Below are 13,486 nucleotides of genomic sequence, written 5' to 3' on the forward strand. Positions count from 1 at the left end.
AAAGAGGAGTAAAATAATTAATTACCAGCAGCTAATTTCAGGACTTAATAAAAGACTGTGTGAATCTGGCTCTGAAATTTTAGACAAATGTTTTACAGGTGTACTGAAGGAACTTCTAGAACTTCAGATCAAGGGTTGTGGACAGAATTATACTGAGGAGATAAGAAGATTTGCTTTGACGCTACATTTTTATTCCTCACGAGCCTATCAGTACCTCAGGAAACACGTTAAACTTCCTCATCCAAGGACTCTCCGTCGTTGGGCATCAGTTGTGGATGGTAATCCAGGCTTCACAGAGGAAAGTTTCAGGAAAATTACACAGGAGGTAGAGGGAAGTGCCGAGCCTATCCTTGCATCTCTAATGTTTGATGAAATGGCAGTAAAGAAAGATCTTGTGTGGGACGGTAATCAAATTTGTGGTTATGTAAATTTAGGACAGGGTTTTATTGGAAGTGATGACTGTCCCTTGGCCAGGGAAGCTCTTGTTTTTATGGTTACGACTTTAAATCGTAACTGGAAGATACCTGTTGGTTATTGCCTTGTAGATGGCACATCAGCTTCTATGAAAGCTAATTTAATAGAGCAGTATCTTAGGAAACTGCATGAAACAGGAGTCAGTTTAGTAAGTGTAGTCTGTGATGGAACACCTACAAATAAATCTGTTATGCAGAAATTAGGTGTAACTTTTTCTGGTGATAACGTACAGTGCTGGTTCCCTCACCCATCTTTTCAGCAGAGAAAAGTGTATTGTATTTTTGACGCTGCACATATGTTAAAGTTAATGCGGAACTTGCTGGCAGAAAGGGAAGTTCTTGTTGATGGCACTATTCAAGGTGGTGACAAAAATAAGATTAAATGGGAGTATTTTTGTAGTCTAGTTACTCTCCAGGAAAACGAGGGTTTACATGCTGCAAATAAACTGAGACGGCGACATATCTACTATGAAACCCAAAAAATGAAAGTTGCCCTTGCTGCTCAGACATTTAGCAGGTCAGTGGGTTGTGCTATGTCTTTCTGTAATGCATTAGGGTTTCAGGAATTTGCAGGATGTGAACCCACTGTTAAATTTGTTAAGATTATTGATTTAATATTTGATATTTTGAATTCCTGTCATCCATTGGGTAAAGGCACAAAATCTCCTATTTCCAGAAAGAACAGAGTAACTGTCTGCAATCAAATTAAGGACTGTATCAATTATCTACAACACCTGAAACTTTCAGATGGAACACTTGTTTGCAACTCAAATAGGAAAATGCCAATTCATGGGCTCATTGTTGATCTTGTGGCTGTTAAGGAGTTGGCTGAGGCATATGTTTGGAATGATGACCCTATTATGAAATATTTTCTGACGCGTAGGTTGAGCCAAGATCATTTGGAATTATTTTTTTCTTCTTTACGCTCTAGAGGTGGGAACAGGAATAATCCAAATGCTTTGCAGTTTAGGTCGGCGTACAGGAAATGTTTGATTGCACGTGTGCAGCCATCTGAAAGTGCAAATTGTGAACTTTCTGACTGTGATGTCCTTGTCCCTGCCAGTGGTATCAGTTCTCTTCAGAATACAATCGACAACAGATTTATGTTAAATGCACTGGAACTGGATCACGACTATTTTAGTCGTAACTATGATTCTATTAGTATATATGTTGATAATGTAGTTGAGTACATTGCAGGGAGTGTAGTTCGTCAGGCATCTAAGAAGTTGAAATGTTTACAATGTTTGGAGGTTCTATTGGCTAATAGCAGTACATACGGAAGCAGATTAGCAGTAGAAAAGAATGTGAATGGTTCTCTTGTGAATCCATCTCAGGATGTAGTAAAACTATGTAAAATTGCTGAAAAAGTTTTTAGAAATAATTATGAACTACTGAAAAAGCATGAAAGAAAAGTAATGTTAAAACTTCAGACTGAGGTGTTAAGTTTGTTGCCGAATTGTTTATTTTTTGAATTTGATCATTTGTTCACTGCCATGGAACCAGGTGAGGAATCTCATTATGCCTCGCTCATTAAATTAATTTTACATCAGTATTTTACCTGTAGACTGCATCATGTTTGTAGAAGCAGATCTGAGAAGGAAGGAGGAAAGCAAGTGAGACAGATGTTTACTAAATTAATATTATTTAAAGGGCAGTAGCTTGGCCTGTACCATGTGAAATGAGAGAGATTTTCTTTTTCTGTAATATCTTCTAGGCTTTTCCAATCTTTATCAAAATACAGGCAAAGTTTATTAATTCTTTATGAAATAAACTGTTACCAGTCACAAGTTCTACAGAGGGATCCAAAAAAATGTAGACACTTTGATAGTTAATATCTTTGGAACAAATGACATATTGCGATTCTTGCACAGTAGCGTAGTCCATTGTATTCTCAACAGAATGGCGCAACAATCTTGGCTTGCATTTTCCAACAGATGACAGTGCAGCAATGAATGAAGTAAGATTGTCGTTTGAACAACGCAAAGCCATATTGAAGTGGTACTGGAAGTATGAAAACATGGAGGTACAGCGGCAATGGCATACTCGGCCACCAACATGTACAGCAATTTATCTTATTCGGGATAAATTTGAAGCCGACGGTACTGTTCAGGATGTGCATAAGAAAAGGTCTGGCTGACCGAAAACATCAACAAATCCAGCTTCCAGCGCTGCTGTGTTGCAACATTTTACCAGATCACGTAAAAAATCTGTGAAGCAGGGTGCACGTGAAGGCAGGGTAAGCCGATTAACCATGCGATGAATTCTGAAGGCTGTAAAGTGGAAAGTGTACGTTCCAAGATCGTTGCACGCTATGAACGAGGACGACCCGGATCGAACGATGGAGTACTGCGAGTGGTTTGAAGGCATGCTTCATGAAGATAAACGGTTTGCAGGGATGATTGTCTTGTCAGATGAGGCGCAATTCAAACTGAACGGTACTGTAAACCGCCACAACTGCGTGTACTGCGCTTCTGAAAATCCTCACGTTCACGTGGACAACATGTTAATCTACCTGGTGTTAATGTGTGGTATGGTCTGTCATTGCGCGGTTTGATTGGCCTGTTCTTCTTTCAATGTACCGTAACTGGTGAGGTGTATCTTCATGTGCTACGAACATCAATTTTGCCTGCCTTCCAAGAGGTGTTTGGAAATGAAAGATATTACCTACAACAAGATGGCGCTCCACCTTACTACCACAGAGATGTCAGAGCCTACTTGGAGTATTGAGTACTCACCACGGCCTTCAGACCTTACACCTCTTCTGCATATGGGGGATGTTGAAAAATGAAGTTTATCGATAGAAGCCAACTATACTGAACGAGCTACGAGAAGCCATCGAGGCTTCCTCATCCTGTGTGGCTATCAGACTGGCAACCCTGACGGCCGTAGTTCGGTCAGCAGTTCAGTGGCATCGACGTTGTTTGGCTGGTAATGGGGGTCAATTTGAACCCGGAAAATGAACTTACCTCCATGCAAGGATTGTAAGGTGTGTCATTTTGTTCATTAATATTGACTATCATAGAGTGTCTACATTTTTCTGGACCCCTCACTCTGAAAAGATTTGCTCAGTCTTTGAAATACATAGGGGAGTAAATCATTTAAGAAAACTTGTGGCTGGAAATAGATTTTATTATTTTATAAGAATAAATTCATGTACAAGGCCTTTCCTAAAAACATGGTTATGTTTATAACATTATTTATCTTTTGAAATACTTTGAATCAATAATGGCTCCATCAATTCAGTAGAGCGAATGTGTTTACTTCTCATGCCCTTTTTTAACAGAGACTCATGTTTTTGCTCACTTTCATCTTTGAATCTGTAGTTTCTTAAACCATACACATTAACACAGTACCTGTTCATTTCCTTGACCGTAATGTGTGTGAAATTAGAAACTGCTTTAGATTTCTAATAGTCAAACTTTGAGATTCAGCTGATTGAGAAACCGATTGTGTGTTTTCTTTGCAACTCTCTTAGCACTTTCATGCACTTTTATTGGCAATGTTCTGCGACTACTTTGGCATGTTTTTGTTTTTCCAACAAGTTGATTTTCACACTTAAATTATTGTTGCCTTTGAGAGTTATACGGAGTATTATGCTGAGGATAAGTGGATTTAATTGGCTTTTGAATATATAGGGTGGTTGTTAACAAAGTGAACCAGGTGCATGAGCATTATAGTATTGGCCATACTGATAAATAATTCCATATTCCTCACTGTTGTCAGTTTAGCAGCTGCCGAAATTAGCAAATCAATCACGTCATGGGCAAATTCAAATGGGCTTTAGGAGAAGGTGTTACTAAATCTGCACATGGTTAAGACCAGTTTGACAGCACCAGTTGATGAATCGATGCTGACAGGACGGCGGTCGATACTGACTAGGTTTGCGTTACAGTGCGAGTCCATGTCCACTACTGCTTAATGAACATTTTCTATTGCCCCTCAGGTACCGATGATGAGAAATCATCATCAAAGACACACACACCATGGATTCAGCTGGTGTCACTTTAGCATAGTTGCTATGGTGCGATACTGTCCGCTCAGAGTTTCAGGGTCTAATTCCTCCCCTAGCAAATTTTTTTCTTCGATTGGTGCTTTCAAGCAGTATCAAGTTGTGTGGAGATTTAGCGACTCTGCCTCGCATAGCCCATTTGAATTTGCTTGCGAAGTGACCTTCAACAGCTGATAAAAGGACTACGTGAGATACTGAATTACTTTTTTCAAAATATTTATCAGGTTGACCAACATTCAAATGCTCATGTTCCCGGTTCATGTTGTTTTCGACCACCCTATGGCGTATCTCATGTATTTACATCCCATAGGCATTGCCTGGCAGCAGTATAAAGTCTTACCAGAATGCTTGCAGGGAATGAAAAACATTGCACCCATGAGGAGCTGAATAACTGGCTATTGTATGTCTGTCACCACCTGACCTTTTCCTCTTTTTTCGATTGCCTTTGTCACACCGACACAGATAGGCCTTTTGGCGACGATGGGATAGGAAAGGGTAGAGGCACACGGCTGTGAGCTTGCATCCGGGAGATAGTAGGTTCGAATCCCACTATCGGCAGCCCTGAAGATGGTTTTCCGTGGTTTCCCATTTTCACACCAGGCAAATGCTGGGGCTGTACCTTAATTAAGGCCACGGCCGCTTCCTTCCAACTCCTAGGCCCTTCTCATCCCATCGTCGCCATAAGACCTATCTGTGTCAGTGCAACGTAAAGCCCATAGCAAAAAAAAATGGAAAACAAGAGAAAAACCATCTTGTGGGCTGCCAGCAGTAAAGTTTGAACCCACTACCTCCCAAATGCAAGCTCACAGCTGTGCGCCCCTAACCGCATGGCCAACTTGCTCAGTCCCTTTTTCCTTTTCGTGCTTCCTGTATTAGCTTCACTTATTAAAACAAGAGCAGAAATTTCAAGTAGCCTGGACACCAGGCACGTCATTGCCACAATGTGGTCATCTAATTGCAGTCGAAAAGACTGTTACCTCAAAGCCAAGTGTAACCGAAAACATGCCTGTTTGATTGAAATATTGCCTTTACTTGATTTTCTAGTGAATAATCATGTTTAAAATCAAAGTAACCTCACAACTTGAAAGTCCTTAATAAGCTGAAAATAATGCTTGCTGTACATTACTTTTTTTTTTTTTTTTTTTTTTTTTTTTTTTTTTTCAAATAATATTTTTGGGAGAAAATATTATTTGAATGTTTGCTCCACGTGTGCATTTAACAGTTGGTTATTGGCAGGTGTAATATAATTTTTTGTTTGTAAATTTAGTGTATGTATATTTGAACTTTCATGTTTGCTGTAATATTTTCATTCTCTGTAAATATTGTATTGCTGAATGTACTTAATGCTAGAGTATTCCGATTGCTTTTGTAATTAATTATTATGCATATATATATATAGTTAACGTCTGTGTAAAAATACACACCAATCAAAAAATATTCAGTATATACCAGATTCTGTTGCTTTCAAGTAGAACCGATATCATATTGCTTCATGTGAAACATAGAATAATAAGTACAATGAAAATATACTCAATAACTTAGGATCCAGTGAAAATTAAAACACTTGGTCTGTAACTAAACCCCACAAATTAAAGATAGTTTTTAATGCATCCACAAGTCAATAGAGTGTTTGTCCTCTACAAACCCTGTGGCACTCTTGAATGCAGCGGGACATGTTCAGTACCAAATTATTGAACATTTCTTGAGGCAAACAATCCCACCTCTTGATGGCAGCATGTTTTATGACCTGAATCGTTAGTGGTGGATGTTGATGGTTTGAAATTCCTACTCTAAGAAGGGATCACGCATGCTTTATGCAGTTCCTGTCCAGGGAAGACGCTGGCCAGTCCATTCTGCCGATCACATATCCTTCCAGCTATGTTCACAGCTGCTGCACGATGTGGACAAGCATTATCGTCTTATAGAGTAAATACATCTCCTACAGTCTCTGCAAAATGACTTGCTATGGGTTGGAGAGTGTTGCATTGTACACATCAGCCGTCACGTAGAACGTGAACCAGCGGTGAAACAATGCCTGTCCAGGATAGCGCCGAACCTCCAAGATGTTGGTGACATTCTACCGAGAATCATTCATTGTAACATTCCTCTCTTGCCCTTCACACACGCGGGGAGGTATCATCAGGGTGTAAACCAATTCTCACTTCATCAGTGAACCACATTCTGGATCATTGATCTCGTGCCCAAGTCTGATGTGCTTTAGCCCATCGAATGCAATCCACCATGTGGAGGAGTCCTGAGGGGGTTATCTTGATTAGTTCCCCACCATGGAGTCTTGTGCACAGTGTGGGTACTTATAATAACTCTTCTGTTGTCTCAGAGCTCGTGCCACAGAGTAGCAGCTGTGTGTATACGGTGTTTCCATGCTTAAATTCATATATATTGCTCTTGAGGTGGTGGTATTTGCATGAATGGCCTGCGCAGTGCCCATCTGTTACTGAATGGGGGTCTTGGAACTTTTCTCGCAACTTGGAACCAACACTTTGATTCATGTCAACAATGTTATCATCAGCTTATCTAGTGTGGTACGATCTGCCGTAGACAGTGTAGGATGAGGTATTTCAGTTCATAGAAGCGAGTCACACTGACAAGTTTGCTTGTACGCCACTTCAGTTCTAGTGTACTGGGTTTGTTTACCAATTCTTAGTCAAATGCCCCTAGCTGTGAAGAAGGCAGGGCTGCCATGATTCAGAGGTGCCAACTATTTCGGATTGTCCGTAATTATAACGGATTTCACCTCACAATAACGGAGTTACCGTCAAAGGGGAAATAATTACGGAAAAGCTGACATTATCACGAAAAAATAATTTTTGACGGAAACAAAAGAAAAGGAAAAATTTTGAGTCCTTTCGAGCCTTTCTCCTAAATCGACTTTATTTCAGTGCTTGTGAGTTGGCAACGTTACTTATTCGATCGTGACTTCCTTTTGCTACCCATAAGCGTTGTAAAATTAATTGTGAATGAAGGAGCTCCTCTACAAATCCTTCAGTAATGTTGTATTTGCTGTGTTAAGTGTACCTGACAGTTGACAGAAAGATCTGCACTGCACTGGTATCGCTTATGGTTCAGAAAACGAAAATGTCATCACAGTTGGAAGGATGCTTCAAGAAAAACTACACTGAAAAGCAGCTGCTGCGTGAGAAACAAGCTACAAGGAATGTTTTATCATAGAACCAACAGGTTGCGTGCAAATGTTATTGTGTAATATGATATACTTTTCGATAGATTGCTAGAGGGAAGGGCAAAAGGGGTGTGTCATTATCAAGAAGGAAGGCGTATGCTTTGGACTTGACTCGAAATTTTTCTTGGGGGCGGAGGGCAATTACTGATAATCCACTTCAAAGTTGGCACCTCTGATGATTTAAATAATGTACGTTATAATAATTATGTTGTGTGACCTCCGAAGAGGCCTGATGCAGGTCTTTTAACTTGATGCCTGTTAGGCGATTCGCGTGTCTGCAAGAATGGGGCCTTACCTATGATGAATTCTAATGCTAGAGATGGCACACACATGCCCATCCCCCGAATCATGGGAATTAACTGTTGAAGGTGAACACCCCGGACCCTTTGGACCATGCTAACTATTTAGTCATGGAGCTGGACAATCCATTGCCAGTCACAATTTTTACTGAATCTTCTTCACAATGCATTCCAGTCTAACCATAAATACAGCATAAATTGGTAGGTAAACTGCAAATATCCTTAACATTTTTGATGAGTATATTATGATTTTTTTTTCCTTTATGTAATAAGCAATTTTGTATTGTTACTGCTTTCTTAAAATATATTAGAGACTTTACTGGTTTCCTAATGAAGAAAATTTTGTACTGTTCATTTTTCCTGCACCTTGTGTCCTTGATTCATCACCACACCCATTTGTTTTAGGTCCTTAAAATACTGATGAGCCTGTGCGTGTGGGTAGGTTGTCTACTGTTTCACAGTGTCAGAATCAGGATTAAAGTTCATAACCTTCGTTCAGTAGATTCCAGTCATTTTACTACTGTTGTAATTCACATTTTACTTTGAAATAAGTTCACGGTCCAACTAACACCTCTCTTGGAATTTGCAATATGAAGCAAGCAAATATCTTCCTCTTTCTGAAAAGTACTTTTTGCTTGGACATTCTCTATGTAAAACTAGCAGTATCTTGTTGAAGTACTAGATACGTGTACCAAATAAAACTGCATCTCTTTATTAATATTTATACATACATGCAGACAGATGTGTCAGTTATAAGAACACAAGCTGACTGACTTACTTTCTCCTTAATACATTACATTAAAGCATATTGATCAACACAGAAAATGTAAAAATTTCACAAGACTCTAAATCTCATGATTTCAAGATCATCAAGCTACAGTTTCATTCAAAATCTTGCATGTTACTGGCTCAAAATTTGAAGGGCAGCTGCAAAGGTGAGTGAAAAACTTATGTCAAAACTGAGCCAACAGGCAAGGCTCAAAATGAGCAGCATGTCACTATGATAAACAGTGCCGGTACAAAGCTATAAAATATGAAATTATAAATATGTTACAATTATGGCCATCAGTCTGATGACTTCTGCTTAAGTGGTTTGGTATTTGCAGTTAACTAGGGTAAGTAGTAGGAAGGAAACAGTCAATGTATTAGCAGATTATTATAAAGGCACCATGCTTTCACTGGGGATGAAATTGGAATTCATTCTAATCCATTACATGATGTTATGTGGTCTCTGGAGAGGCCAGAAGCAGGCAGGACTTTCTAGCTTATGCTCATGGGCGACTTGTGCATATGCGTATGACGAAGGTAGGTATAGGATGAAACCCGGTGTTGGCACTTATTTTACTCCTATCAAGGGGTCTGAGCAAGCCTGACATCCCCATCCAACAGATGAGTCACCATCAGCAGAATCATATGCCCTCACTCAACATATAAACTGCTCTAAATGCAAATTAATGATGATTGAAATTAAGGTCTCCACAGCTAGCACACCAGTAGTTGGATTGGTTCATCATGATCTGTATTGCATTGAAATAAATGTAGCCTACCAAAAAGAACTATAGATGAAGGAATTTTTGTTCATGGCTCAAAATGGTTTTACATTGATTTAACATGGTAAAAACGTCATGGTACCTGGGACGTATTTACAGTGTGTACTATAGGCCAATATCTGAGATACACTGAGAATCTAACCCCAGATCAGGTTTGATATTTGTCTGATAGGCATTTGTCTTGTCCATCAGTTCAACATCATCGCTTGTAAGGTTGGTGGTATATAGACAGCATGTGTAGGACTTGGGTAAGCACGGCAAGAGTACCCATTTCTGCTACTGATCATATTCAAATTGTGACACGGATGTGAAAGTGTGTGTCGCTAGTGTTCGAGTGAGTGAGAGTGATTTCTTCAAAATTTTAAAAAGTTTCAGGGAGAAATAAACTGTTGCTGGTTGACAAAGTGAAACAACTCGCTGGAAGAATCGGTATTTGTTGCTTTCAGCATGTCATATGCCCATGCTACTGCCACCATAATCCATCAGGATCATCAGAGATGCACGTGAGTGAAGGTGTTAGATCGCCCAGGTGGCAGCTTCCCTATCAATAGTATACCTAGCCATTTGTCCAATGTTTTCAAAAAACTTGGAAATTTATTGAACATTTCCCTTTTGCCCGAGTCCTAATGTGCCGCAAATTTCACAACTTTGAATGTATGAGCGACAAAAGGTTGCCTTTGTAATAAACCACCTAAATCATGACCAGGCAATTTATAATGTTTTAAAAGATAGGCCTATGTCTGTTTAATAGAGTTAAATATAAAACCATTTTTCTGGAGAACTTTAAAATGAACATGAAACGCCAGTTTTACTTGCGAAGAAGAAAGTATATTCCATATTTTGTAAAATAAAAATGCATTTACGAGTCGGTTATTGACAGGCACGAGGTATCAAGAGGTGTCTTCTTTCTAAATCGTTGGGCTGGCCTAATGTACATTTAATACCAGTAATAGGTTTATTGCGGGGCGCGCGGCTGTGAGCTTGTATCCGGGAGATAGGGGGTTCGAATACCACTGTCAGCAGTCCTGAAGATGGTTTTTCCATGTTCACACTAGGTAAATGCTGGGCTGTACCTTAATTAAGACCACGGCCGCTTCCTTCCAACTCCTAGGCCTTTCCTGTCCCATCGTCGCCATAAGACCTATCTGTGTCGGTGCGACGTAAAGCCACTAGCAAAAAAAGGTTTTATTGCAGCTAATGTACATTTAGAGTTTATCTATTTCGTACCTTCAGTGATTTTTTGTTCTATTATTTTCATTCTCCGTGCGTTGTAATGCTTAATGACAGTGTAGGCCTAATCTGATTCCTATTGTAATTATGGAACCGTACTGGAAATTCATTGATTTCTCTTCTTTGTTTAATGCGTAATTATGTATGCACTTGCAGAATACATTATGCTCCTTTGAGTACTTTCGCAGTGAAGAAATTGTGACGATTACTTTTCGTGCACTTTGTGTTCTCAATCACCAACGAGTTGTAGCTCGATCGCCACGCCCACTTGTTTTGATCGCTAATAATATGGCGGACGCGGCGTTCAAGAAGATTCAAATATGGCGGTCGAATAGCCACTCTATAGTCCTCTTTCTAGCTCGTTGTTAGAAAACGTTAGTGTAGTCATGTTTTTTTGAAATATGGTTTTAAAACTATTTTGATATATTAGGACGAGTCGATCGTATTGTATGCCTGGATGTAATTCATATTACAGGAGATGCACTCGCATTCAGATCAAGTGTACTTAATGCATCGTGACGATTTCGTAGTTAGGCTACGAGTAATTTATTACGGTGCATTAAAACATTCGAGGATAAATTTGTCAATAGAGAGGATGTGTTCCGTGTACTTGATGAGCTGCTTTTTCCGGATAAGGCCAAAATTCTATGCTGGTGCCAATCCTAGTATATTTCTCAATTACTATACCTTTTGAGGATTTTTAAAAGTGAGGTTATAAAAAGTGATAAACCTATTTATTCATCTGTGAATGAAGATTATATTCTCCTTATTAAATTAGAGGACAAGGTATCAATTGATATACTGTCCCTTACAGTACGTATTTACGTCGCCAACGATGTGGGTGTTAAAGTGCTTTAAACGAAAATAAATATGCTACCAGAGAATTTCAAGTTCATTCTCCTATAGATTCTCTGAAGTGAAACAGATGTAGCAATTTGGTGGATCGTTAGGCCCTATCAGAATCATTGTTATGAGAGAATTGAAATTCGCGACAAGGTTATGTTTCAAAAAATGTTTACTTAAAACATATGGTAATAGAAAGGTCATTCAAATAAATGTGTTTATAAAACAAGTATTGATTTATAGGAAGAAGAATTACGGTCTGGAATAATTTACCAAGGTTGCTTCCGACACCAAGTCGATAGATTTCCAATTTCTTTGAAATCACTTAAGTACCGTCAACTGGGGTTACTATGGTCACTTTTTTCAGTTTTTTGTGTATATCTTGCACATTTTATGAGATATCCATGTAAAAATGAAATATGATTAAGTATAAAGTGTTGGGTATCATCTCCTTACTAAAATAATTTTTTCGAACATCCGGTAATTGTCTCACATCTGAAAATGTAGTGACCATAGTAACCCCATGGGGTGGGGACACTATGGTCATATATTAAAATCACTCAAGAATTGTTACTAAATATGCAGGAATAAGTAGGGGGTGACTATGGTCAAACAGAACATGTTTTTACAAGCATATTGATGTAAGAAATCTTATATTTAACTATAGTCTAAAGCTAAAAATTACAATTATGACAAACATTAAAGAAAAATTTTCAAAATGTGTTTAATTTGTCCTTTTCATTTATAATTGTCTCATTTCAAGTTGAAGCCAGTAAACTTTATATAGAAGCTTAGCTTACCCCCACCTCTGCTCAACTGGAGGTGGTAGTATTTTAAGATTTTCACTTTGATAACAGAAATGTATGCTTCCTTTGGTCACACAAAATATTCATGACATCTTCTAAGAAAGTAACTTTCACTTCATCTTCTTGACAAGTACCATCATCATCTATCACTTTACTATGTAATGCAGTTTTGTTTTTTGGTACTAAACTCAACCAGAACATAGTCTCCTGCTGTTGGTTTCCTACAGCATTCATCATTAACTTCTTCTTCTTCTTCTTCTGCCATCCTGCCTACTTTAATCTCTTCCCAAGTTTCTTCATCACTTCCATTTAAATGAATTTCAACATCATTTTCAGAGTCTGATGAATCTTCTCTTGTATGCCTTTTCTGCTTCTTTCTGAAGACTGGTAGCACTGATGTTTCACCACTTGTTCCTGCTTGAAACTGATCTTGAAGAGGTGGACAAGGTTCAATATCCTCCGAAGAGACACTTTTTCCTGACTCAACAAAACATCTTTCTTGTGGGGCCATTTCTTTACTTTGAATAGCGCATTTCTTCCAAGAAACTTATTTAAAACTGACTCAGCAATGTCACTAAAAACTGAAGAATTACTGTCAGTTTCTAGGACAGACCTCACCATTTTGCCACTAACACTGAAATAAAAAGGACACAAACATGAAGTATGAAAGAAACAAGTGAATAATAAAATATAAATATATTAATTGTACACAATATTTAACAACAGTAATCTAATATAACCCATAAGACAAATGCAATGAGTTGATACTCATGACCATAGTAACCCCAAAAAACAAGACAATTGTACTATTGTTTATAAATTTGCACTTTTAAGGTACAAAACAATTTCTTATAAAGATAAAATTACATTCATACCTTCACAAGGAATAAACAAAGGTAAACAACACTTTCAGATGACATTTAGAAGTGATGACCTAGGAGCAACAATGAACAGTTTAGCCAACTGTTATTTTTGTCAAAAAATAAGTGTTGAAACAAATGATAGTCAGAAAAACGCGTTTCAGGTTAGAATCACAAGTTTTCCCTTTTTGGAAAGAAAAATGTGCCTAGATTGGAG

Source organism: Anabrus simplex, chromosome 6 (assembly GCF_040414725.1).
Source record: "Anabrus simplex isolate iqAnaSimp1 chromosome 6, ASM4041472v1, whole genome shotgun sequence".
NCBI classification, from domain to species: domain Eukaryota; kingdom Metazoa; phylum Arthropoda; class Insecta; order Orthoptera; family Tettigoniidae; genus Anabrus; species Anabrus simplex.